The sequence below is a fragment of the Aethalodelphis obliquidens genome, unplaced genomic scaffold (genome assembly GCF_003676395.1).
Source record: "Aethalodelphis obliquidens isolate GAN/ISIS:26980383/991018 unplaced genomic scaffold, ASM367639v1 scaffold61, whole genome shotgun sequence".
NCBI lineage: Eukaryota > Metazoa > Chordata > Mammalia > Artiodactyla > Delphinidae > Aethalodelphis > Aethalodelphis obliquidens.
The window spans coordinates 5796915-5822857 of record NW_020838005.1 but is presented as its reverse complement, the minus strand read 5'-3'; the positions used below and the strand labels follow the sequence as shown (position 1 = coordinate 5822857).

Here is a 25943-nt window from a genome sequence, read left to right as displayed (position 1 = left end):
TAGGTGCAAAGTTCCCGGGCGGAAGACAAGTGTAGTAATGGCGGTACAAAGTACGTGAAGCGGCAGGGGCCAAAAAAATAATGCCCGGCTTTTGACTTTGAAGTTCGTTCGCATTTCACAACCTCCTTAACAATTGCTCGGTGTGCCCAGTAAGCTGTACGACTACCTACCTTACAAACTAGTAACTATATCTGTTTCCACTGGAGCCATTATGATGATAAATTATCAAAAAGATGATTATCCAAAGTGAAAACTAAGCACAATTTTCAAAAAGAATAGGAAAGATAATTCAATATAATGTTTTATATACACATATTTATATGCACACACATAGAAGTAATATACTGATAAACACAAGGGGGAAAAATAGGAACAAGGCACTGATACCCCATTAATGCAGTTCGGGTGAACTTAAGCGTTCTCTTGGATCATTCTTGGCTCTCAAATCATGGGACGTAACATTTGCTCCTGTGACAGATTTTCAACCCCAAAAATAAGGTGGGTGGAGGCAGATGGGTGACTTGGGAGTTGCATATGTGAAATTTTGGTTTTACACGAATGTTCTGCCAAAGTGGGCGGATAGTCTCATGAAGGAAGGAACTTCAGATTAGCACCCAGAGAAATGAGAAGGCTTTGAGCCAACCTCCCCAGTGGATTTAGTTACCTCTCTATCTTGTTTAGTTACCTCTTTGTGTTCATGTGGTCTGGACTGTAACCTGAGGACAGGAGGATTAGACCTACTGTATTGTAGAATATGGCCAGACAGGTAACATTAAAACTCGGTCAAAGTGTTTGTTTTGTAATACGGGCTCTGTCTGTGTAGTGTGCCTCAGTTTTTACTTCCGATTTATTTGGTTTTGCCAGGAGATTATACGAAGTAGGTTCTACAGGCCTTTCCTGAAAGCTTTACAAGGTGTCCCTTCTAGGTCGTAAGATCATTCTTCTGTCAAAGGAAATAGTCTGTTTTCTTTTTCTATGTTTTGTGGTTGATTGTATGAAATTAAGAACTGAAGAATTTGGGGACTTCCCCAACAGTCCAGTGGTTAAGACCCCGCGCTTCCACTGCAGTAGGCGCCAGTTGCATCCCTGGTCCAGGAACTAAGATCCCATGTGACACACACATACACACACACACACACAAAACCGAAGAATTTTTCATGTCAAGGAGAAGTACTTACGTAATGTTAAGAAACCTCCACAAAGCTACAGTATGTATACGTGTAGTATGTAGTACACGTATAATAATGCATACACCTCCCCTTGCACACCCACTGAAGAAAGACTAGAAAAAAATTGAAAAACTGTTTGCAGTTTTGTTGTTCATGGTAATGGTTGACTGGTTTTCACTTTCTTTAAACTTCTGGTTTGAAATGGTACATATTGTTACAGTGTTCTCAAGTATTCCCCTGGCTGTGATACTTTTATTATTATAATTTTTTTTTTAATTTTTAAAAGAAAAAAATACCTTTTTTCATAAAACAGGGGTTTCTTATCTCATTTACCAGAATAGTTGAGAGAAAAGTTACACTGAGGTTGGTTGCTTGGTTGGCTGGTCGGTTGGTTTAGGAGAGAATTAATATTCCTGCCTTCAATGATGCCATTTTCATCACTAAGTTTTCAATTTCTTCAGAATCTCCTAAACCCTTCTGAGCTTCTCCACACTGAGAGAGTCTTTTTTTGTCCATATTCCCCATTGGGCATGCACTGCTTTGAAGTGTTATTTTTGTGATTATGCTCTGGTTTTCCAACAAATTCTAACAATGTATGTTCTTTAGGATGCAGTCTAAGCATCCTCTTTGGTATAACAAATACCCAAAATACATCGGTTTAAACAAAATAGAAGTTTATTTCTTCTATTATGTAACGATCCAGAAATAGAGCACTGAGCAGGACCGTGTCTTTTCTTCCGTAATATCTCACACTATATTGGCTCAAATTAAGTGTACAGTGATTATGTATTTGGTTAAGTTGGGTCAAAACGTTGACTTAGAATAGCAAAAGTTTCTTTTCCGTGTGTTCAGGAATGGCTCTGCCTTGCCCCTTGGAGAAAGGAATATTTAATACTCTTTTCCAAAACTAGGCCTAGCTTTTCGTTGGAATACAGCTTAGGTTGCTGTAACCCAAAGGTATTATATTTGAAACAAGATAGTTTTTGTTTTGTTTTTTTCTCTCATGTACTGGTCCAGGACTAGGAGGGCAGCACCGCTATCCACATACGTAACCACCATCCCAGAACCTGGCAGCGCATCTGTATCTTAGCCCAGCAAAAAGGCAGAAAGGAAAGGGGTGCACATCTCAGTACTCCTAGGAGTGTGTCCCAGAGGTAGCACATGTCATTTCTCCTCATTCCATTGACCTGGTTAGACACACAGCCACATCTAACTGTTGGGAAGGTGGGAGGTAGAGTTCTCTAGCTGGGCAACCACAGATCCAGCTAACACTAGGCAGTTCTAGTAACAAAGGAAGAAGGTAAGAATGTACTTTGGTGGACAACTCTTACAGTCCATTCCTCTGGCCATCGAGATATCCGTATGTGTGTATATATGTATATGTATATGTGTATATATGTGTGTGCATATATATATATATATGAATATATCCCCTTCTTCTAACATATAGGACACACCCTATTTTAAAGTTCCAAGCACATGATCCAGTGACCGATAAACTAAAAAAATGAGGTGTCTCTTCCCTCCTCGCACTCTCTCCCCCACACACCTGGTGTACAATGATGAAGCAGGATATTAAAATCAATTTGGAAAAAGAATGCGGGGGGTGGGGAAGAGTAGTCACTGGTCCACAGTCTAATCAAATGTTGCAAAAGGGAAACTTCCAAGACTGCCTAGATGGTGGAGGTCGGGAGTGTGGATATGGTGGATGGGAAAATAGAGGAGGTAACATGGAGTAAGTAGTCTGGGGACTTTGACATCTAAGGTGAGAACCTCCCTCCCACTTGATTCACTCTGTCTGTACCAACTGGAATGCCTGCCTGATTCTCTCTGGTTTTCCGACCTTATTCTTCATTCAATTCAAGACTCATCTTGTCTGTGCAACCTTCCCTGATTGCACAAGAAAACACGGTTATTCATTGAGCCTAGGTTGCCCCATAGCACTCACCACTTGCATCACTCAGGTAGCACATAGTCTGTACTACCTTGTGTTGTTATCTGAAAAGATATACTAATTATTATGGAGGTTTAAAATACGTCCACAAATTGTTTTTTTCTTTTATAGATCTTTATTGGAGTATAATTGCTTCACAATACTGTGTTAGTTTCTGCTGTACACCAAAGTGAATCAGCCCTATGCATACATATGTCCCCATATCCCCTCCCTCTTGAGCCTCCCTCCCACCCTCCCTATCCCACCTCTAGGTTTTCACAAAGCACCGAGCTGATCTCCCTGTGCTATGCAGCTGCTTCCCACTAGCTATGTATTTTACATTTGGTAGTATATATATGTCCATGCCCCTTTCTCATGTCGCCCCAGCTTACCCTTACCCCTCCCCGTGTCCTCAAGTCCATTCTCTACGTCTGCATCTTTATTCCAGTCCTGCCACTAGGTTCATCATAACCTTTTTTTTGTTTTTTAGATTCCATATATATGTGTTAGCATACAGTATTTGTTTTTCACTTTCTGACTTACTTCACTCTGTATGACAGACTCTAGATCCATCCACCTCACTACAAATAGTTCAATTTTGTTTCTTTTTATGGCTGAGTAATAGTCCATTGTATATCTGTGCCACATCTTCTTTATCCATTCATCTGTCGATGGACACTTAGGTTGCTTCCATGTCCTAGCTATTGTAAATAGTGCTGCAATGAACATTGTGGTATATGTGTCTTTTTGAATTATGGTTTTCTCAGGGTATATGCCCAATAGTGGGATTGAGTATGATGCTTGCTGTGGGTTTGTCATATATGGCCTTTATTATGTTGAGGTAGTTTCTCTCTATGCCCATTTTCTGGAGATTTTTTATCATAAGTGGATGTGGAATTTTGTTAAAAGCTTTTTCTGCATCTATTGAGATGATCATATGGTTTTTATTCCTTAATTTGTTAATATGGTGTATCACATTGACTTGCATATATTGAAGAATCCTTGTGTACCTGGGATAAATCCCACTTGATCATGGTGTATGATCCCTTTAATGTGTTGTTGGATTCTGTTTGCTAGTATTTTGTTCAGGATTTTTGCATCTATGTTCATCAGTGATATTGGTCTATAATTTTCTTTTTTTGTGATATCTTTTTCTGGTTTTGGTATCTGGGTGATGGTGGCTTTGTAGAATGAATTTGGGAGTGTTTCTCCCTCTGCAATATTTTGGAAGAGTTTGAGAAGGATCGGTGTTAGCTCTTCTGTAAATGATTGATAGAATTCACCTGTGAAGCCATCTGATCCTGGACTTTTGTTTGTTGGAAGATTTTTAATTATGGTTTCAATTTCATTACTTGTGATAGTAGGTCTGTTTATATTTTCTAATTCTCCCTGGTTCAGTCTTGGAAAATTATACCTTTCCAAGAATTTGTCCATTTCTTCGTGGTTGTCCGTTTTATTGGCATATAGTTGTTTGTAGTAGTCTCTTATAATCCTTTGTATTTCTGCAGTGTCAGTTGTGATTTTTCATTTCTAATTTTATTGATTTGCATCCTGTCCCTTTTTTCTTGATGAGTCTGGCTAAGGGTTTATCAATTTTGTTTATCTTCTCAAAGAACCAGCTTTTAGCTTTACTGAGCCTTGCTATTGTTTTCTTTGTTTCTATTTCATTTATTTCTGCTCTGATTTTTATGATTTCTTTCCTTCTACTGACTTTGGGTTTTCTTTGTTCTTCTTTCTCTAGTTTTTTAAAGTGTAGGGTTAGATTGCTTATTTTAGATTTTTCTTGTTTCTTGAGGTGAGATTGAATTGCTATAAACTTCCCTCTCAGAACTGCTTTTGCTGCATCCCATAGGTTTTGGGTCGTCCTGTTTTCATTGTCATTTGTTTCTATGTATTTTTTTACTTCTTCTTTGACTTCTTCAGTGATCTCTTGGTTATTTAATAGTGCACTGTTTAGCCTCCATGTATTTGTGTTTTTTACATTTTTTTTCCTGTAACTGATTTCCAGTCTCATAGCATTGTGGTCAGAAAAGATGCTTGATGTGATATCAATTTTCTTAAATTTTCCGAGGTTGATCATAAGTGGGTGTTGAAGATGTGATCCAAGATGTGACCCAAGATGTGATCTATCCTGGAGAATGTTCCCTGTGCACTTGAGAAGAAAGTGTATTCTGCACTTTTGGGTGGAATGTTCTGTAAATATCAATTAAATCTGTCTGGTCTATTGTGTCATTTAAAGCTGTGTTTCCTTATTTATTTTCTGTTTGGATGATCTGTCCATTGGTGTAAGTGGCGTCTTAAAGTCCCCTACTATTATCGTGTTACTGTCGATTTCTCCTTTCATGGTTGTTAGCATTTGCCTTATGTATTGGGTGCATAAACATAATTGTTATATATTCTTCTTGGATTGATCCTTTGATCATTATGTAGTGTCCTTTTTTGTCTCTTATAATAGCCTTTATTTTAAAGTCTATTTTATCAGATAGGAGTATTGGTACTCTAGCTTTCTTTTGATTACCACTTGCATGGAACATCTTTTTCCATCTCTTCACCTTCAGTCTTTATGTGTCCCTAGGTCTGAAGTGGGTCTCTTGTAGACAGCAAATATATGGGTCTTGTTTTTGTATCCGTTCAGCCAATCTGTGTCTTTTGGTGGGAGCATTTAGTCCATTTACATTTAAGGTAATTATTGATATGTATGTTCCTATTCCCATTTTCTTAATTGTTTTGGATTTGTTATTGTAGGTCTTTTTCTTCCCTTGTGTTTCCCGCCTAGAGAAGTTTCTTTAGCATTTGTTGTAAAGCTGGTTTGGTGGTGCTGAATTCTCTTAGCTTTTGCTTGTCTGAAAAGCTTTTGATTTCTTTGTCGAATCTGAATGAGATCCTTACTGGGTAGAGTAATCTTGGTTGTAGGTTTTTCCCTTTCATCACTTTAAGTATATCCTGCCACTCCCTTCTGGCCTGCAGAGTTTCTGCTGAAAAATCAGCTGATAACCTTATGGGGATTCCTTTATATGTTATTTTTTGTTTTTCCCTTGCTGCTTTTAATATTTTTTCTTTGAATTTAATTTTTGTTAGTTTGATTAACATGTGTCTTGGTGTGGTTTTCCCTAGGGTGTATCCTGTATGGGACTCTCTGTGCTTCCTGGACTTGGGTGACTATTTCCTTTCCCATGTTAGGGAAGTTTTCAACTGTAATCTCTTCAAATATTTTCTCAGACCCTTTCTTTTTCTCTTCTTCTTCTGGAACCCCAATAATTTGAATGTTTGGTGCATTTAGTGTTGCCCCAGAGGTCTCTGAGATTGTCTTCAATTCTTTTCATTCTTTTCTCTTTATCCTGCTCCTTGGCAGTTATTTCCACCATTTTGTCTTCCAGCTCACTTATTCGTTCTTCTGCTTCAGTTATTCTGTTATTGATTCCTTCTAGAGTATTTTTCATTTCAGTTATTGTGTTGTTCATCTCTGTTTGTTTGTTCTTTAGTTCTAGATCTTTGTTAAACATTTCTTGTATTTTCTCAATCAGTGCTTCCATTCTGTTTCCGAGATTCCAGATCATCTTTACTATCATTACTCCGAATTCTTTTTCATGTAGATTGCCCATTTCCTCTTCATTTATTTGGTCTTGTAGCTTTTTACCTTTCTCCTTCATCTGTGACATATTTTTTTGCCGTCTCTTTTTTTTTTTTTTTTTTTTTTTTTTTAATGAGTGGGATTGTGTTCCTGTCTTACTGGTTGTTTGGCCTGAAGCTTCCAACACTGGAGTTTGTAGGCTGTTGGCTAGATCTGGGTCTTGGTGCTGAGATGAGGATCTCCGTGAGACCTCACTCCGATGAATATTCCCTGGGGTCTGAGGTTCTCTGTTAGTCCAGTGGTTCCGACACAGAGCTCCCACCGCGGGAGCTTCGGCCCGACCCCCAGCTTGTGAACCAAGATCCTACAAGCCGCATGGGGTGGCAGAAAAAAAAGAGAGAACAATAATGAAGTAAAAAATAAAATTAGACTAGGAAACTAACAGATATGTTAGAAAGAACATAAAAATTAAAATAGAGATGAATCAACAACCGGAAGGTACAAGAGTACCACCACAGTAAAAAAGAGGAGGAGGGGAAAGAGAAAGAAAAAAAAAAAAAAAAAAACAGGGAAAAGGCCTCGGCTGGAGGGCGGGGCCTAAGCATGGGCGAGGTTTGGGCAGTGGGCGGGGCCAATGCTCAGGACCCACAGGGCTGGAAAAGGCCCTGGGAGCTGGGGGGCTGTGGGGCTTAGGCTCAAGGGACAGAAGAGCCCCAGGCGTGCCCCCCACTCCTGTTCTCAGAGGGCAGGGGACCTCACCTGGGAGCCCAGTAGGCTTCCTGGGCTCCAGTGGGCGGGGCACTCGCCCTCCGCTCCTCTCCTGCTCCTTCCAGACGGCCCCTCCTGCCTGCCTCTCCTGATCTCCCTGGCCTCAGGGGTGCCGATCCTGTCTGGCCTCCACTTCTCCTCTCCCCTCTGTCCCCCCATATCCTACCAGTTCACTTGGGGGTTCCTCCCATCTCTTTGGGCGTCAGGGTCCCCCATCAGCAGCCAGCAGGCGCCCTAGTTGCCGGGAGATGCTACCTGGTGTCTTCCCACACCGCCATCTTGACTCCGCCCTCCCACAAATTCTTTTAAAGGTCCAGTTTCCCTCCCCTGACATTTTCATTGGCTTAATGTTTGTTTCTATAGAATAAGACAGAAGTGATGGTGTGTGACCTCTGAGACTAAGCCATAGAAGGCAAGGCAACTTCCTTCTTGCTCACTTTTGGATCACTCCCTCCGGGGGAAGCAAGCTGTCACATCATGAAGATTCTCAATCAACCCAATGGAGAAGCCCACATGGTGAGGAAAGGAGGTCTCCTGCCAACGGCCAGGTGAGTAAGCAATCTTAGAAGCAGATTCTCCAGACCCAATAAAGCTTTCAGGTGTTATCTTGTCTACAACCTTATAAGAGGCTCTGAGCCAGAGCCACCCAGCTAATCTGCCTCCAAATTCCTGACCCACAGAAACCACTAGACAAAAAAATACTTGCTGTTTCTTTTAAAGTGTTTTTAAAATTCATGGTGAGATAAGGAGACAATATTCTTGAAAACAGGGCTTATCAGAATTGAAAGGATTTTCTTGGAACTCCCACAACTAATTTTACATAATAAGAACCAAAGCTAGAGGACTGGCCTTAAAATAAACCCTAGACTAGAAAGGGTAAAGGCCATGACTTAAGAGATGAGAAAAAAGATCAAACGTCTTTATCTTATTCTCCCACCCTGGGATGAATTTGGGGATGGACTCTTAGAAACCTCCAAATGGACTGGGGAAGAATCTGAAGATTTGGGAGCCAGTGCTTCACTTCCTGGGGCATATCCTAGGACAGTGAGCCATCGGGGCATGACGAAAACAGTCTTGGGACTTCCCTGGTGGTCCAGTGGCTGGGACTCCACACTCCCAATGCAGGGAGCCCTGGAAAAAAAAAATATATATATATATATATCACTGTAGTAGACTGGAACAATGTGTTTGTTGGTTTTTTTTTTCCCTGCGGTACACGGGCCTCTCACTGTTGAGGCCTCTCCCGTTGCGGAGCACAGGCTCCGGACGCGCAGGCTCAGCGGCCATGGCTCACCGGCCCAGCCGCTCCGCGGCATGTGGGATCTTCCCGGACCGGGGCACGAACCCGTGTCCCCTGCATTGGCAGGCGGACTCTCAACCACTGCGCCACTAGGGGAGCCCAAACAATGTGGTTTTTAATGACTTAGACTAGATTAGAAATATCAGAGTGCATCCACAAGTAGGAAGGATCTACATAATTGGGGGAATTTTTTATTTCTCTTACATACACGTGTGTTTTGTACATACACCGTGTCTAAACTTAAAATATATTTCTTAGTGTAGCTCCTGGTCAAAAGAAGTTTGAAAGCCATGGTCTAAGGAGCCTATAAATTCTCGAGGGCTCTTGCATTCAGCAAGGCATGCAATGCTGTGTGTGTGCAGAGGAGCAGTGACTGAGGGCAGGGCCAAGGCTGGCAGACCAGAGGGCAGCCTCGCAGGATCCTGCACAATTGTGTTGGGTGTGGGGAAAGAAGGAGGGCATTGCCAGGTCTCCCATAAGGGGCGGGGGTGTGGAAGGACAGAGAGAACCCATGACCCTGATAAAGCCTGGAGTTAGAGTAAGGAGACCCAAGTGCTGCAACGTGTGACCAGGTACAACAGCAAGGTCCTCAGTTATTGGGCGCAGGAGCCAGCCTAATGCCCGAAGGATGGGCAGGAAGAGCTGTGTCTCAGCTGAGCCGGAGCCAGGTGGCCCGGAGTCCAAGCTACACCAACGCACATGCTCAGGACAGGTGCCAAGGCTGAGAGACACCTCAGTGGGAGACCACAAGACCAGGAGCAGCTCTTCCAGTTACAGATAGCACCTTGAAAGGAGTAGGGAAGGCCCTAGAGAGAATCCCGAAAGACTGACCAGTTACCCGAATAGGCTATTTAAAACTGATAGACGCCAAGAAGACACTTTGATTTGTCAAGATCAAGTGTTTTCCTCCATCATTAGAAACGATAAGAGCAAGATGAGATCAGTTACAGAAAACAGGGCAGTTAACATTTTCTGTACATCTGAGTCATTGTTTAAATTTTGGCCTCATTACATGGGGTTTATCAAAGCATGCAGAGGGGTAGCTGCCCTGCCTAGGAGTAGGGATGCTACCTGCTTCCTGGGATATCACGTACACAAATGAAACCTTGTACGGTACCAATCTAATACTAAATGGCAAAATACAAGAAAAACGATAGTGTCTTTAAGTTTTTCATAAGCAACATATATTCAATTTGAAAAGCTATCTTTTATTCCACAATAACATATTCTGACTTTTCTGGTGTCGAAATGTCCTTCCTTCTCATATTCATATGGTGGTGATGAGATGGTAGTTGTTCCTCTAAGGCCCTCATCTGGCAGAATCGAACGTGGAAAAGCAAAATATTTGGTCCAATCCTGCTGACCCTTGAAATCCAAGCACCACTGAGGTAATGTGTGTGATAGCTCCTGACACAGAGCAGTCACTCCATCAGTAGACGTTCCCATCCTCCCCCCAGCCGTTACCACCCCCGCTGCATAAAGATCAGCCCCTAATAAGTAGTTTTGCTCTTTTTCCCGTGGGCTCCATCTTGTCCTCCCCTCTCAGCTTTCCTAACCACACATTGTTCCAAGCTGCCTCTCCCCAGGTAGACTATAAAGAGTGAAAGACATGATTTAAGGCATGAGAGAGCAGGCCACGCATCCTCTTCCCTCCCCCCACCCTCGGATGCACGTGGGGATGGGGGTCTTAGAAACATCCTCACGGACTGGGGAAGAATCTGAGGATTTAGAGACTAGTGCTCAACAAAGAGGAGGGCAAGCCAAGGTGTCCCTCCAGAGAATTTATCAGATTGTGCCACCCCTCAATTTCTAAACTCCATCCTAATAGTAAATTGTATACATCACTGATAAAATGAGCCTAATTACATACTGAAAACTTTAATAAACTTAGAAACTTCAGTGCCAAGTTATTTTGCTAATTAATTTTCTTTCATAAAACTATGTGTCAGGGTTACTAAAAAAAAAAAACACTAAGGAAGAAAAACATACTCTCTGAAAATTCAGATAATATATGAAGACATTTTCAGGTAGTAGGAATTGGGAAATGACTTGTTATATAAGGTAGGGGTATGACATTTAGCCAAGTTATTGAGAACATACCTGCTTCTCAGTTACATATGTTAAATGATTTTTTTTTTTTGATGTATTGCTTTAAATGTGCTTTCTGCAATGCCCCTACATGCAGATTCTGCTGAAACCCTCCCTTGTTTAGTAAATACCATCGAACTCACACCATATGCAAGACACCAACCGGGTGGTGCATACGGAAGAGTCCAGCCTTTCAGGGACTCCAAGGGCCTCCGTGCAGTAGGGAGACATCCCAGCCCTGGCACCAAACGGCAGACCAGGGGTGCTCACTCTACTCCACAGCAGAGCCCTGGACACAAAGGGCTGAGGGGCTTTTCGAGAAGGACAACAGATCCTCAACCTCTAGGGTTGCAGGTCGTGGATATGGGGGGCCATGCTCCAGGACTGAAAAAAGAGCTGTCACAGGTGTGGAAAATAAACTCAAGGACAAATGATGCAAAGGGTGAGGCTTTGTCCCCTCCAAGAGGCATATCAGCTCTGTCTCCATTCTTTATCAAACCATGAATAACTGCAGGGACGTCCCGGTGGACTCAAACTGAAATAAGGCTTTTTTGGTCTTTTTATAAAAATCCACTTAAGTAGGCAGAGACACCCTTATAAATGAATAATAGAGAGCTTAATACGCCCCTTTACACTGGCAGAGTTAAAACCACATGGCCTTATTTATGGTCTATCTATAGAAGATTCAGAGCTGTCTTAAGTATGCTAATTTACTGCAGAGATTATTTTACTGAGTTTTAAGAGGAAAAATAGTAATAACATTAATAACAGTATGGTCATCCCCCCCTTATTCGCAGTTTCACTTTCCAAGGTTTCAATTTCCTGAAGTCAATTGCGCTCTGAAAATATTAAATGGAAAATTCCAGAAATAAACAATTCATACATTTTAAATTTTGTGCTGTACTGAGTAGCACGATGAACTCTCTTGCCATCCCTCTCCATCCCCCAGGGATGTGTATCATCACTTTGTCCAGCGTATCCCATCCGTTAGTTACTTAGTAGCCGACTCCGTTATTAGATCAACTGTCAAGGTATCTCAGTGCTTGAGTTCAAGTAACCCTTATTTTACTTAATAATGGCCCCAAAGGGCAAGACTAGTGATGTTGGCAATTCACATATGCCAAAGAGAAACCATAAAGTACTTCCTTTAAGTGAAAAGGTGAAAGTTCTCAACTTAACAAAGAAAGGAAAAAACTCGTATGCTGAGGTTGCAAAGATCTTCGGGAAGAACGAATCTTCTGCCCGTAAAATTGTGAAGAAGGAAAAAGAAAGTCCTGCTAGTTTTGCTGTCGCACCTCAAGCCACAAAAGTCACAGCCACAGTAAGTGATAATCCCCAGGCCACGCTCTCCTTCTGACCCTTCTCCTGCTAGCTGGAACGCAGGTGTGAGAGGCAGCCTGGAGTAACCACTGAAAACCAAGTGATGGATGCCGCATTGTGAGAGTAATAGAGTGACCAGGTGGAGTGACCCTAGGCCCCCGGTATCATGAAGCTGCCATTTCACCCCTAGATGGCTTATTCATAGGCTAGTACATGAGCGAGAAATGAACTTTGATTTTATTTAAGCTGCTACGGTTTTGAATAGCTTAGCGGTTCTCAAACTTCAACATATACCAGAATCACCTGGAGGGCTTGTTAAAACACAGCCTGCTGTCCCCACCCCGAATGTCGGGCTCAGTAATTTGGGAGAGGCCTGAGACTTAGCATTTTTAATAAATTCTCAGGGAATGCTGACACTGTTGGTCCAGGCACCAAACTTGGAGCACCACTGATCTGGCCAATACGTACACCCATTGTCCTAGCCCTCCATAAACATGCCTCTTGTGTTTGAAATCTAACATTTTCAACTGCTTTCACCCACTTCAGGTAGCACACTGAATCCCAAACTAAAACTAAGCTCAGTGTTAATTTGTCTACAGCTATCAGTGCTGAATCTAAAGAGGTTTGGAACATACCAGAAATCATGCAGAGAGCAGGAAATATGGTGTATCCAATGGCATCTGAATTCGTTGGACCCTCAAAATCTGGATTCTGGAATCGAGATAATTCAAAACTTCTCTTTGTAATAATCCATCATTCTTAGGAATTATAACTGGATCTTTAAAAACGTTAATCCGCGTGTGTTTGTTGTATGTCAAATTAAATTAAGCCCTAATTTTCAGTAGTTCATCTTCCTACACCAAGCACATCTTGAAAAGGATCAAAAGCTGCAGAGGGGGTGAAGCACGTGAAGCAACAGCTCAATGTTTGAAGATGGAAATGATTCCCATGGGGGAATCGTAAACTTTCGAGTGGCATCAGTGCTGAGCAGACAGCACAGGCAGTAACAATCTGAATGCTTGGAAACCAGAAAGCGTCAAAGATGCTGTAAGAGAATAAGCAGGGAACCTTCAGGTGTGTAACTCACACTTCCCCAAACCGTGATGGCCTTTGAGAGCATCCACTAAGCAGTAACTTTGAGCTTTTTCCCTGGCAGGGTCCCAGGTGATTTGTGAGTTCACCTCAGCAGCCACTGGTGTGCCCCCTTCTGCCACCACAGATGCCACTCTCCTGCTGCCACCATCAGGGCATCTGACACTGCCAACCCTATGCAGCTGCCACTCCCCAGGGCTCAGGGGTCACCTCGTTTTAATTAGATTACCCTACGGGTAACCCGATGCACTTCATCTCTGAACCATCGCCATCCCCCCCCCACCCCACCCCCGGCCTTTAAGGATCAGAACCCTCAAGTTGGGTCAGAGAACAATTCAGGGACAGGGTTCAGTACTACACAGACTTCGGCATATAAGAAGTAGTAAGTACTTAATAAATGTTCATTTTCACTCTCGCCTTCAGCCAACAATTCACCAATGTCCCAAACCAATACACTTCCAGCACTTTCCTACCTCTTCATGAGTACCCTGCCCACCTTGGACACAAGGTAGGGCAGCCTTTGACAATCTTTTCTCAGTCTTCCTGGGGTCGACCCACAGGCCAGGTTAGTTTCCCCAAGGAATGATCTCATATCACCACAAATCTTTCCTCCATATAATTTAAATGTAATTGGGGATAATAATAGTAGTACCTAACTCACAGGTTTTTTAAATTTTGTTTTTGTTTTTTCTTTGTGATGATTAAATAAGTTAATACAGGAAAAGTGGCTGAAATCATGTCTGACACATAAGAAGACCTGAGGAAATATTAGCTATGATTATTATACACGGTTATTTGGGTGACTGTTGGAAAATTGTCCTCCTCTACTAGGGCTGCGAGCTCTAGGAAGGCAGCGATTGTGTCCATTTTTTGCTTTTTGTTGTATCCTAGTACCTGTCAAGGTCACAGTCAGCATTCAGCCAATGTTGGCTGAATGAATGCATGAATCAAGCATAGCATCTCTTGAACCAACTGCGTAATTCCCTCCAGAAGTCCCTCCTTACCACTTCTCGATGTCTGATGGGTCCTGATTGCAAATAGGACTTATCTCTTATTTTGTTATCTAAGTATTCCCAGTTAGTAGATAAACTATACCGCTTCATACACACACACACACATGCATGCATACACACACACACACATCAGAGTCACCCAAAGGATGCAGGTAGAATTTTTTTGTATGTTTGCTTGTTTGTTTTAACAGCTTTACCATGGAATAGTTGATATCCAAAAGCTGCACGTATTTAATGGATAAATTTGATGAGTTTGGACCCATGCAAACAGCCGTAAAACCAGCAGCACAATCAAGGTAACAGACATTTCCATCACCTCCAAAAATTTCTGATGTCTCTTTGTTTTGTCTTGTTTTGTTTTGTTTTGTTTGTGTGTGGTAAGAACACAACATGAGACACACCCTCAATAAATTTTTAAGTGCACAATACCATCTTGTTAGCCCTAGGCTTTATGTTGTACAGATTTCTAGAACTTATTCCTGTTGCATAACCGAAAGTTTACACACATTGAACACCTCATTACCCCCACCTCTCAACCCCTGGAAACCAGCATTCTATTCTCTGCTTCTATGAGTTTGACTGTTTTAGGTACCTCATATAAATGGAATCGTGCAGTATTTGTCTTTCTATGACTGACTTATTTAACTTAGCATATTGTCCTCCAGGCTCATCCATGTTGTAGTAAATGAAAGGATTTCTCTCTTTTTAAAGGCTGGATAACATTCCATTGTGTGTATATGCCCTATCTTCTTTATCCATTCATCCACTGGGGGAAACCTCGGTTGTTTCTGTGTCCTGGCTATTGTGAATAGCCAGGATATCTCTTTGGGATGTTTTTTGTAAGACTTACTTTTTAAAGAGCAGTTGAAGTTTACAACAAAATTGAGAGGTACAGAGATTCCCCATACACCCTCTGTTTCCACACAAGCATAGACTACTCCCCTATTATCAACATCACTCTCCACATTGGTACATTTATTTACCAAGGATTTTTACATTAGCACCTCATAATCACACAAAGTCCGTAGTTCACCTTAGGGTTCACTCTTGGTGTTGTACAATCTATGGATTTGGACAAATGTATAATGACATATAACTATGACTATAATATCACACACAGTATTTTCACTGCCCTAAAAATCCTCTGTGCTCTGCGTACTTACCTCCCCCAACCCTGACCCTCCAGAAGGTTTTTTAAGGATACTGTAATTTATCAACATTATCTTTTCTTCTCTAAGTGCTTGCTAAGATTATATGACCATTAAACAAGATAATCCAAGTGAAAGTACCTAATGTAGTGCCTAATGCCTAATAGCTATTATTATTATTTGTCTTTGTTATGGGACATGACGAGCCCCGAGGCCTGGACTGCCATTGGAGAGACAATAAACATTTGAAGATTGAATGAATAAATAGCCAAGTGAATGAGTACAAAAGAGGAGTGCTGCATTATAATCCTAGTTTTGGATTAACTAGTTCTGTGGCCTTTGACTAGTTATATAATGTCTCTTAGTTTTTGTCATCTGTGAAGTTGAAGGGGGAGGGGAGAGAAGTTACAACTTCTCGAAATGCATTGAGTCACCAACTTTTTAAGCTGAGAGGGCATTAGACAGACCTGTCCATTGATGGGTAGTTCATCAAGTTCATCCAGAATCTAAAGGGGATATTGCCAAGTTGTCCACGTTTGATAAACTTGACCGTCTGGTTCATAGTCCAGAAAACAACACTTCTAGCCACACAGAGAGTAAGTGTATGTTGAATGAAGAAATAGTGAATGGTGTAGTGTTATCTAATTTAAAGCTGATTTACATAGGCTTTTAAAGCTTAATTATAAAATACCCTATTTATTTGACTATTCGTTTTCAACGATAATTCAGTTAACTACTTGTATGAAGATAATTCAGTCAGTTAAACCTATCTTTCTTGGAGACACTTTTGACCCAGGGTACAGTACATATTTTTTCTTCAACATGTTATTTTAACAAAATACAGTCATTTTAGAGTTTTATTATTTTTAAGTGTGTGTGTGTGTGTGTGTGTGTGTGTGTAAGAGAGAACTTTTTTTAGCATTTTATAAATCTTTAATTAGTCATGGGTACTATTCAGTTAATTTCTACTTCTCTGTTCCTTGCTTGCCGTAACATTTTCAGACACGCCCTACAGTAACCATGTGATAATTGCAAATTTGTTTTGTTCTGTGTTTGTGCACGTAAATAAAGAATTTGTCACAACTTTGTAAATCAACTATACTCCAATAAATATTAAAAAAAAAAAAAAGAATTTGTTTTTTCTTTCCTGTCTGACCCATGACTAAATTGCTGACTTTCCGGTTCCACTGTCATTCAAGAAACCCAGAGAATTTAATGCTTAAAATTAAAAGGCTGAAAAAAAAAATTAAAAGGCTGGGGACAAATTTTATTTAATCCATTTAGTTTATCATATTTTAAAATGTTAGCTACCTGTAGTGCCACCCAAGGTAACTTTATACCGACCCTCACCAGAATTTAGCAAAATTAGCATTTCTTGTCTCCTAATAGATTCTGAAGTGCATTTTTACAACCTGGGTTTGTTTGTCTTTTTAATTATTACTCACTCATGACTATAATCCAAAAACCTCTGCTGCTCTACCTTTTATTTTCTATCCTTTTTGAGAGTGCTTTTTTAAAGTCTGGATGAATATACACCGGGTGTTAACAGTAGTTATCTCTGGATGGCAAAAATATAAGCAATTTTAATTTTCTTCTGCAATCCTTTTATAGTGTATTTTTTTACTTAGAAAAAAATAATAAAACTGCTTTATAACTCATTGATTGAATAGTCTGAACTTAGGGGATATAAGCATGGTTAACTTTCTTTGCTTCCTAATGGTAAAAGTAATACAGTTCCTTGAAGAAAATTGAAGTGTAAAGGAGAAGACATATACTACCTCATAATGTATTAGCCCAAATCTTCCTTCCCAGCCCTGTCTGATGTCTGCAGGGTTCCCTGAGCTTTCTGCTCATTTCCAGTTATTAAAACCTCAGTCCACTTGGTTCATACTTAGCGACCTCACTCACATCTCCTTAATACTCACTCACTCTCAACCCAGAACAAACCTGGCTTCCCTCCCAAAAGACATGAAGGCAGCAAGGGATCCACTTTTCATTCTTCTATCTTCTCCCTTTTTTTCTGGGATCAAGTTCTTTTAGGATTGGAGACTGGGAAGAAGGAAGGGGGAAACGGGACACACTTTCCTCAAGTGGACTGCACTGTGTTTATCCTGAGGTTTCTCTACTGGTTTCTCAGGTTCACGCCCACTGGCATAGAAGCCACTGTGGAGCAGTGTCACTCAGACACTCCGATTAAATGCTCAAGTGAGCATCTTCACGGCATGGAATTTTGCGTGGGAGCTCCGTGGCCAGGAAATGCTCTCCAGCTCCTGGCCTGGAGGTACAGTCCTCGATGTGTGGCTGCTAGGACTCCCTGGCCACTAGGAAACCCTCTTGGGTGTTGTAGAGACAAGTTGAATCAAGCTAAGCTGCCTTCCAAGCTGTCCTTTAGTCCCATAAGAGCTCATCCATTCTCTCCTTGCCAAACAGAGGGACCACTCCTCTCTCACCTCTGCCATCTCTCCATTCTCCTTTTCCCTGCTAGGAAAAGTACAAGGCACATCTACAAGGACAGGGTGTTAGCATCATTTCCCCAGGGGAAAGTGCTGATACTCCTTTTAGGTTTGGAGGGAGGGATAGTGGAGTCCTCCCCATGGGGCAGACGTTTCTAGACTCTGATGCATCTCCCTCACCCTCTATCAGCCTTTTGCTTATATACACTGGAAAGGTTTGGTCATCCTTAATAAGCTCTGGATGAGCAGTTGGACCCCAACTGTTTGAAGATCTCTTTCTACCATAGGGTCTTGATGGCTCTCTGTCCTAAGCTTTGGGTCCTGTTTGCCAGCTCCAGGGAAACAAGTGAGATTTCCCTCAACATCCAGTTACATATATGTCATATTTAGAGTCATAGGAAAAAAGAACGAAAGAAAATACAGGCATACCTCATTTTACTGTCTTCCCCTTTATTGTACTTTGCAGATATTGCCTTTTTTTCACAGGTCGAAGGTTTGTGATCGTGCATCCAACAGCATTTGCTCCACTTCGTATCTCTGTGTCGCACTTTGGTAATTCTCACAATATTTAAAATTTTTTCATTATTATTATATTTGTCCTGGTGATCTGTGATCAGTGATCTTTATTGTAATTGTTTTGAGGCACCGTGAACTGCGCCCATATAAGACGGCAACTTAATCGATTATTGAAATGATGACGAAGGATTTAACATATGACATAAACTTAGTTGATAAGGCAGCGGCAGGGTTGGAGAGGATTGACTCCAGTTTTGAAAGTTCTACTGTGGGTAAAATGCTATCAAACAGCAGTGCACACTACAGAGAAATCGTTTGTGAAAGGAAGAGTCAATCAATGTGGCAATTCATTGCTCTATTATTTCATGAAATTGCCACGGCCACCCAGCCTTCGGCAGCCACCACCCTGATCAGTCAGCAGCATCAACGTCCAGACAAGACCTTCCACCAGCAAAAAGATATCAATTCACTAAAGTCTCAGATAATATTTAGAATTTTTTGCAATATTTTTTTATTGCATGATTTCTTTTATATAATATATCCAGAATAGGCAAAACAGAGATTTGGGAAAACAGAGACAGAAAGCAGATTGCAGTTGATCAGGGATGGGGGTAGAGGAGAATGGGGAGTGACTACTTAATGGGTACAGGGTGTTTTATTTTTTATTCGGGTATAGTTATATTTTTAATTAAGATACGTACACTGCTTTTTTAGACATAATGCTATTGCACACTCAGTAGACTACAATATTGTGTAAATGTAACTTTTATATGCACTGGGAACCCAAAAATTCGTGCAACTCATTTTATTGCGATATCTGCTTTGTTGGGTGGTCTGAACCCCACCCGCAGTATCTCCGAGGTGTGCCTGTAACCCAAATGCCAACAGCGATTTTCTCTCTGTAATCAGACTGTGGGTAATTTTTATTTTTTCTTTTATACTTTTCTATTTTTAAATTTTCTAGACTGTACATGTATCACTTTTTTAATCAGAAAGTAAACAGTTTATTTAACACAAAATGATTACAGCAAAGATAAATTATAGATTGGTAAAAAGAAAAGGTAAGTGAACTATCTTAGCCAGTTCAATTTTTTTCTTTTAATCTCAAATACTGGGTTATCTCTTAAGTTAGATTTTTATCTCCTTTGGTTTATTCTACCATTGGTATACATCCTCCCAGATCTTTTTATATATAGGTTTATATTTAACTTACTTCATTAAAATGTTTCAATCTACTCTAACAATTTCAACTCTGGTTCTCATACAAATACCATATAAAATACACTTTGAGTTAGAAATACTGTGGTCATCTAAAGTTTTGCTTTGCTTTGTTTTCATTTGTCTTTTACCTATTCTGCCTACAGATAATATGCAAAAATTTTCTAGGTCACAATTATTTTCTGCCAGCATTTCTCCTTGAAACTGCAGCACTAGTGTACACAAGGAGAAAAAGACATCCATTTCTACTTCTAGTCTCCTGCACATTTTCCATCTTGAGTAAGCTGTGCTTTCTGTGTCATATGCTTCAATGAGCCTCTCAGAAGGTGTAATTGGGACTTAGGCACTCAATAAATATTTGTGGAATTAAATTTCAGTAACTATTCTGTAATTCTTAAAGCATGTAGACGCTGGAAGGATGATACACAGTTTGGTGTTTTTCATTCTGCAGGTTGCAAAGCCTCTACAAACCCATTTCTGAAGTCAGGTGGTGACACTGGTAAGTGAGGGTTTGTGGGTTATTTGGGGTTCACTACAGAGAGCCTTTTGAGCTCCCTCCAATCATGCTTTACTTCTCGGTCCTAGATTTCTCCGCTAAAATCTCAATTGGAAATAAACTCATTTCCTTAAGCCATCTGGTGGCTTTCACTTGTAACTACAACATCAACTAATGGCCCAAAAGACGCGAGCACTATTTTCTTCTTGTGTCTCTTCTGAGATGTTATGATGACATGATACCTAAGTAATGTGTAGGTGTTAAAAACCCAAGAGAAATTGTCATGATTTTCACCTCAGGGACACATTAATATCAAGAGCAACGTAATGAAGGCTATGGGTGATGGAGTAAGAGAAACTATATTATTTTATTAGAGTTGTATAATAAGACAAGGTTTATTGAGCACCCACCATGTGCCAGGCAGTGTTCATAGGCTAGAAAAACCAATGCAATTCCCGTATTCTCAGGGAATACAGGCAAACTGATATGGGAACAAATACAAAGTCGAAGTGTTATAGTAGCTGTGCTGAGTTGGAGACAGGAAGACCCTCCCTGGGCTCCTTTATCCCACACTGGACACCAGGAAATGGGCACTATTCCCTCCCGGAATACACAAAATACCAAAAAATAAAGTCAAAGTTCATTTTGGAATCAGCTCAAAATAATGATTTACAAAATAATGCAGCTGTAAGTGTGTTATGTAACTTTGTCTCCTACCTTTGGCAAAACCCAACAATATTCATATCTTTGGGTCATGCATGACCCTTAAGGCCATGTTGCCCCAAGGTGGATCACAGTAGGGACATGGGGACCCCAGGGTTGGTAAATAAATTTTCAGGTGCTCATTTAACTTAGCCAAAGACCACCTCCACTGCCAGCCTTCCGTAGGACAGCGAAGAGGAGACAGAGTCTGCTTTACAGGGTGCAAGCGTGCCCCCTCCAGCTCCATCTCATTAGTCTCAAACAGAAAAGTGTTATTGGAGCACATTCTGCCCTGGAAGGTTCCTGAGAGGTTGTGAAGTTGGGACAATGTGGAAGAGCGGATGGGAATTTTCAGATCACAAGGCCAAGACCATTTCGTTTAATGGGGACCTATGCCACAGTGCAACGTATTAAAACACAAGTCATATTTGGGGATCTGCAGGTAATTCGGGATGGCCAGAGAGGACGTTGTGAACAGAGAGTGTTGAAAGCTGCAGCTCGGTCAGTAAGCAAGCGCAGGCTCCCGAGGGTGGCACAGCACATGCTCAAGAGGGAAGAGATATGGGAACATATGTATATGGATAACTGATTCACTTTGTTATAAAGCAGAAACTAACACACCACTGTGAAGCAATTATACCCCAATAAAGATGTTAAAAAAAAAAAAGAGAGATGGGCCTTTTCCCTCACTTTGTCAGGTTGAAAGGACACATGATGAGAATTACAAGGCCAGTTAGGTGGCATTTAATATACTCCAGGCAAGACATGATGATGGTTTCCAGATGAAGTTAGTGGCAATACAGGTGGAGAAGTGGGGATGGATTTGAGAAAATCTTTAACAGGTAGAATAAACAGGTCTTTGTGACTTGGATATAAGGGATTAGATATATAAAGGAATTTAGGATGATTCCCAGATTTCTGGCTTATGAACTACTGTCCCATAGGCAGCAGGAAGTACAGATCTGAAATACGATGAGACATCAGGGCTGGAGATATCAATGTGGAACCGATCAGCATCAGTGCCATGGGAAAGGAAGAGCTTATCCCTGACCAAGGATAATCTTGCCCTTGTATCTATCTGTAAATTCCTATTACCTTTCCACATTCTACCCAAACTCCACAGCCTCTCAGGAACCTTCTCAGACCTCCTAGGCAGAAAGTGCTCCTATAATATTTTGTTGTTCAGGGGTAATGAGATAGAGCCTGGCCAAGATATTGTGATAACCACCTCGGAAGAGGTGTGATAAGTAAATGTCAAATGAATAAATATGCATTCTCATATACACCTGATTATGTACAGATCAGCTGGCAGGCTGAATAGGAGGAAGCCAGCCTAGCGTTTTCTGCAGAACAGCGCCTGGAAATGACATTGGGGTCCAGTGACTGGTGGGAGACCCAGAGCGAGGTGAAGATCTGGATTCAGGAAGATGTTATGGATAGTTCTAAAAATAAATATTTCCACCAAGCGTATGTCCAGCTGCATTAATATCCTACACCAGAAGTCAGAGTGCTGAGTCACTCTTGGCCAGGGCAAGCTGTCACTTCTTAACTTCACCCCTGTTCGGAGCACTGAACCCCGGACCCGACCAGCACGACGAGACAGAACGTGAGGAGGGATGAGAGTGGCCAGTATGGAGCTATGAAAAATGTACCTCTGTCTTTTCCTGGCTACCTCAGACTGAGGGGAAATTCCAATCAAGGTCACTCCTGGGAAATATCAACCTTATTCATCTACTGGAACTTTAAATTAAAAAGCTACCTAATTCTTTGACGTGGGAGGATTGTTTCCCTTCTATCAATAAGTCAATTTTCCCGTCTCATCTTCCATCTTATATATTTGAAAAGAAACTCATTCCAGTTAATATGAAAATGAGTAGCCAGAAATTATGAAGGATACTTGTGGATGCAGCTCTTGTGATTCACCAAGTCTGTCTGTTAATCTAGGTATCAACAATACACTTATTTTTCAATCATTTAAATGCTCTCAGTATACATCTGCTCTTGGAACCAATCGGAACATCTTTGCATCATAAGGAATGCACTAATGGAAAGATACTAAGCCCCTTTATTAACATTAAAAGGTCCATGGCACTTTCAGGCAATCAGTAGAGACCATCCTAAAGGAAAGGATGATGTCCACACAAGGATAGTATTGGAATGAATTTGACCCTTGTGGGAAAAACCCTCAGCCCAACCAGAACAGGCTATTGTTCAGTTTTCCCTTATTGAAATGTTCAAAAGTAAAAAAATATATACCTATTTCCCCACATTTCTGCTCAAACATTTATTATTGTCTTTATTAAACCCTGCATGGTCAGATAAACAAAAAATAGAGATTTCTCCATGAGACCAAGCACTTTCTATAAAATATTTTGACATTTAATAAGGTAAGTATTCCTTTTTTATTATTCTTTTTCAAAATTATTTTGGTTCTTCTCCCTATTCATTCTTGTTGTCAGATTTTTGAATAAGTTTGTCAATTGCTCCCCCAAATCCTTCGGGGTTTTGATTGGAATCTTTTTATTTTTATGTCATAACCTGGCGAAAACAAACATCTTCAGTCTTCCTATCCATGAAAGTGATAGGTCTCTCCATTTCTTCTTTTTTCTTTTCCTGCCTCAGTGAATTACAGCATTTTCTGTATGTGGGTCTATTAAGTTCATTCACTGTTATTTTGCGACAGCTTTGCTGCACTTAAAATGTGTCCAAAAGTGCAAGCCAGAGTGATACTTAAAGAACTGAACTATTTCTATTATGGTATTTTAAGAAATCACAGAAAATAGAGAAAAATGTAGGTGTTCATCTTTTCTTATGAAGAAACAACTCATTTTATAAATTATATTTTTGTTGCTTTACGGAAATACTTACAAAATCACAGTGTGACTGCAGCAAAGGTGCTTTTTGAAGAGCCCAGGATGTCAGATCAATCTACTTTCTTCTGGAGCAGGATAGCTGACTTTCAAATGAGGGTAAAGAATTATATGTGAAGCATCTGAATTTGGGGAAGTCTCTATTCTTAATGAATATGATTCTGACACAAAGAATATAATAAACATAGTCTGGTGCTGACTCCATTGTTGGAGAACTTGTACTTGAAACGGGGCCATCTGTTTAACTCTTTGTTTATTTATTAAATTAAAAGGCAACAGCCATATGGCAAACATACATTATCCTTATAGGACAACTCAAATAACTTTTTCCAAAGTGGCTGCTGATCACAGTTAAAAAGCAATGCAATTCTCTTGGTCTGTTTGCTTGGAAAACATTCCTGTGCCTAAATTCCCAATGTACAACTGTTGATATTAGACAACATAACAGTGTCAGCTTGAGAACAAAGAGCGGTCCATGACTGTGAAACTTCATGATTCTGTGAATTCTGCTATTCCTATCCCCACCAGTTTATTTAGTGTCTTATGAACTCATGGAAGCCCAAGTCCAAAGGAGAGATGGAGGGTGGGAGTTGTTCATGGATGAGCAATAAGACCCTTGCAACATACTAACTCCTCCTCTAGTTTTAAAGGTTTGAAGAGATGACTATGGTAGAAAGCAGCAGAAATTGATGAAGATGCAGAGCAACTGGAACTCTCGTAAATTGCTGGTGGGGATGCAAAACGGTACAACTGCTCAGGAGAGCAAAGCAGAACACTAAACCAAGTGCAGGGCCCTTCTGAGGACCAATGCCCATGGTGCACACCCATGAAGTCGCCCTGTATTTACCCAACAGAAGTGAAAACATATACTCACACAAAGACATGTACATGCATCATGTGCATTGCTCATGTATTATGTGCGTTACCCCCAAACTGGAAGCAACCCAAATATCCACCAACTGATAAACGGATTAAATACATTGTGCTACATCCATAAAATGGACTATTAGTTAGAAATACAGTAAGCCCCCTACATACGAATGAGTTCCATTCCAAGAGCACATTCATTAGTCCAATTTGCTCATAAGTCCAACAAAGTTAGCCTAGGTACCCGACTAACACAATCGCCTATATAGTACTATACTGTAATAGGTGTATGATACTTTTCACACAAATAATATGTAAAAAACAAACAAACACAAAACTAAAGAAACCATTTTTAACCTTACAGTACAGTACCTTGGAAAGTACAGTAGTACAGACAACAGCTGACATACAGGGGCTGGCATCGAGTGAACAGGCAAGAAGAGTTACTGACTGGAAGAGGGAGAGGAGGGGGGAGATGGTAGAGCTGAAGAAGCATCAGCAGTAGGAGACAGAGGGCAAGCTGCAATGTCACTCACGCCTGACATTGATGGAACACACATTCACATCTTTGAAAGTTTGCAACTTGAAGGTTCGTATGTAGGGGACTTACTGTAAAAAAGAAATATTATTAAATCCTATAACATGGATGAGTCTCAAAAAGTTTCTACTAAATAAAATAAATGAGACACCAAAACTAAAAACGGTATGATTCTAAGTATACAAAATTCTAGAAAAGGTAAATTATTGTGACAGAAGTAGATCATTGTTGTCTTGGGCCAGAGACTGGGGAAGGGGCTTGCCTACAAAGCAGCAGGAGGAAGAGTTTTTGGGTGATGAAAATGCTCTATATCTTGAAGGACTGTTGTATGTAAATTATATTTCAATGAAGCTAGGAGAAAAAATTGAATGGTAACAGAAAGCTGAATATATATACAGAGTTAAGAGTAAATCATATTAATCCAAACACTTAAAAAATATATAAATAGGAAATTTATATAAATAATATTTAAAATATAAATATTTATATAAATATATAAATAGGAATAAACCTACCTAAGGAGGAAAAAGACCTGTACTCAGAAAACTGTAACACATTAATGAAATAAACTGGAGATGACACAAACAGATGGAAAGATATACGGTGTTCATGGGTTGGAAGAATTAGTATTGTTAAAATGACTATACTACCCAAGGCAATCTACAGATTCAACGCAATCCACATCAAAATACCAAGGGCATTTTTCACAGAACTGGAACAAATAATTTTTAAATCTGTATGGAAAAACAAAAGACTACAAATAGCCAAAACAATCTTGAAAAAGAAGAGTTGAAGGAATCATGCTTTCTGACTTCAGACTCTGGTAAAAAACTATAGTAATCAAAACAGTATACTACTGGCATGAAAACAGACACATAGAT

General features: G+C 40.4%; 1 long non-coding RNA gene across 2 annotated transcripts; it reads left to right on the top strand.

Moving 5' to 3' along the window:
* The first annotated feature begins 2 nt into the window (after positions 1 to 2).
* On the top strand, positions 3 to 22257 carry LOC113610116 (uncharacterized). 2 transcript variants are annotated; one of them, XR_003428960.1, is made up of 5 exons: positions 3 to 50; positions 7805 to 7989; positions 14446 to 14550; positions 20041 to 20088; positions 22088 to 22257. It is a non-coding gene; the product is annotated as an uncharacterized LOC113610116 (long non-coding RNA). The 2 variants fall into 2 exon arrangements; XR_003428959.1 differs by lacking the exon at positions 3 to 50 and adding an exon at positions 57 to 181.
* Positions 22258 to 25943: the final 3686 nt, after the last annotated feature.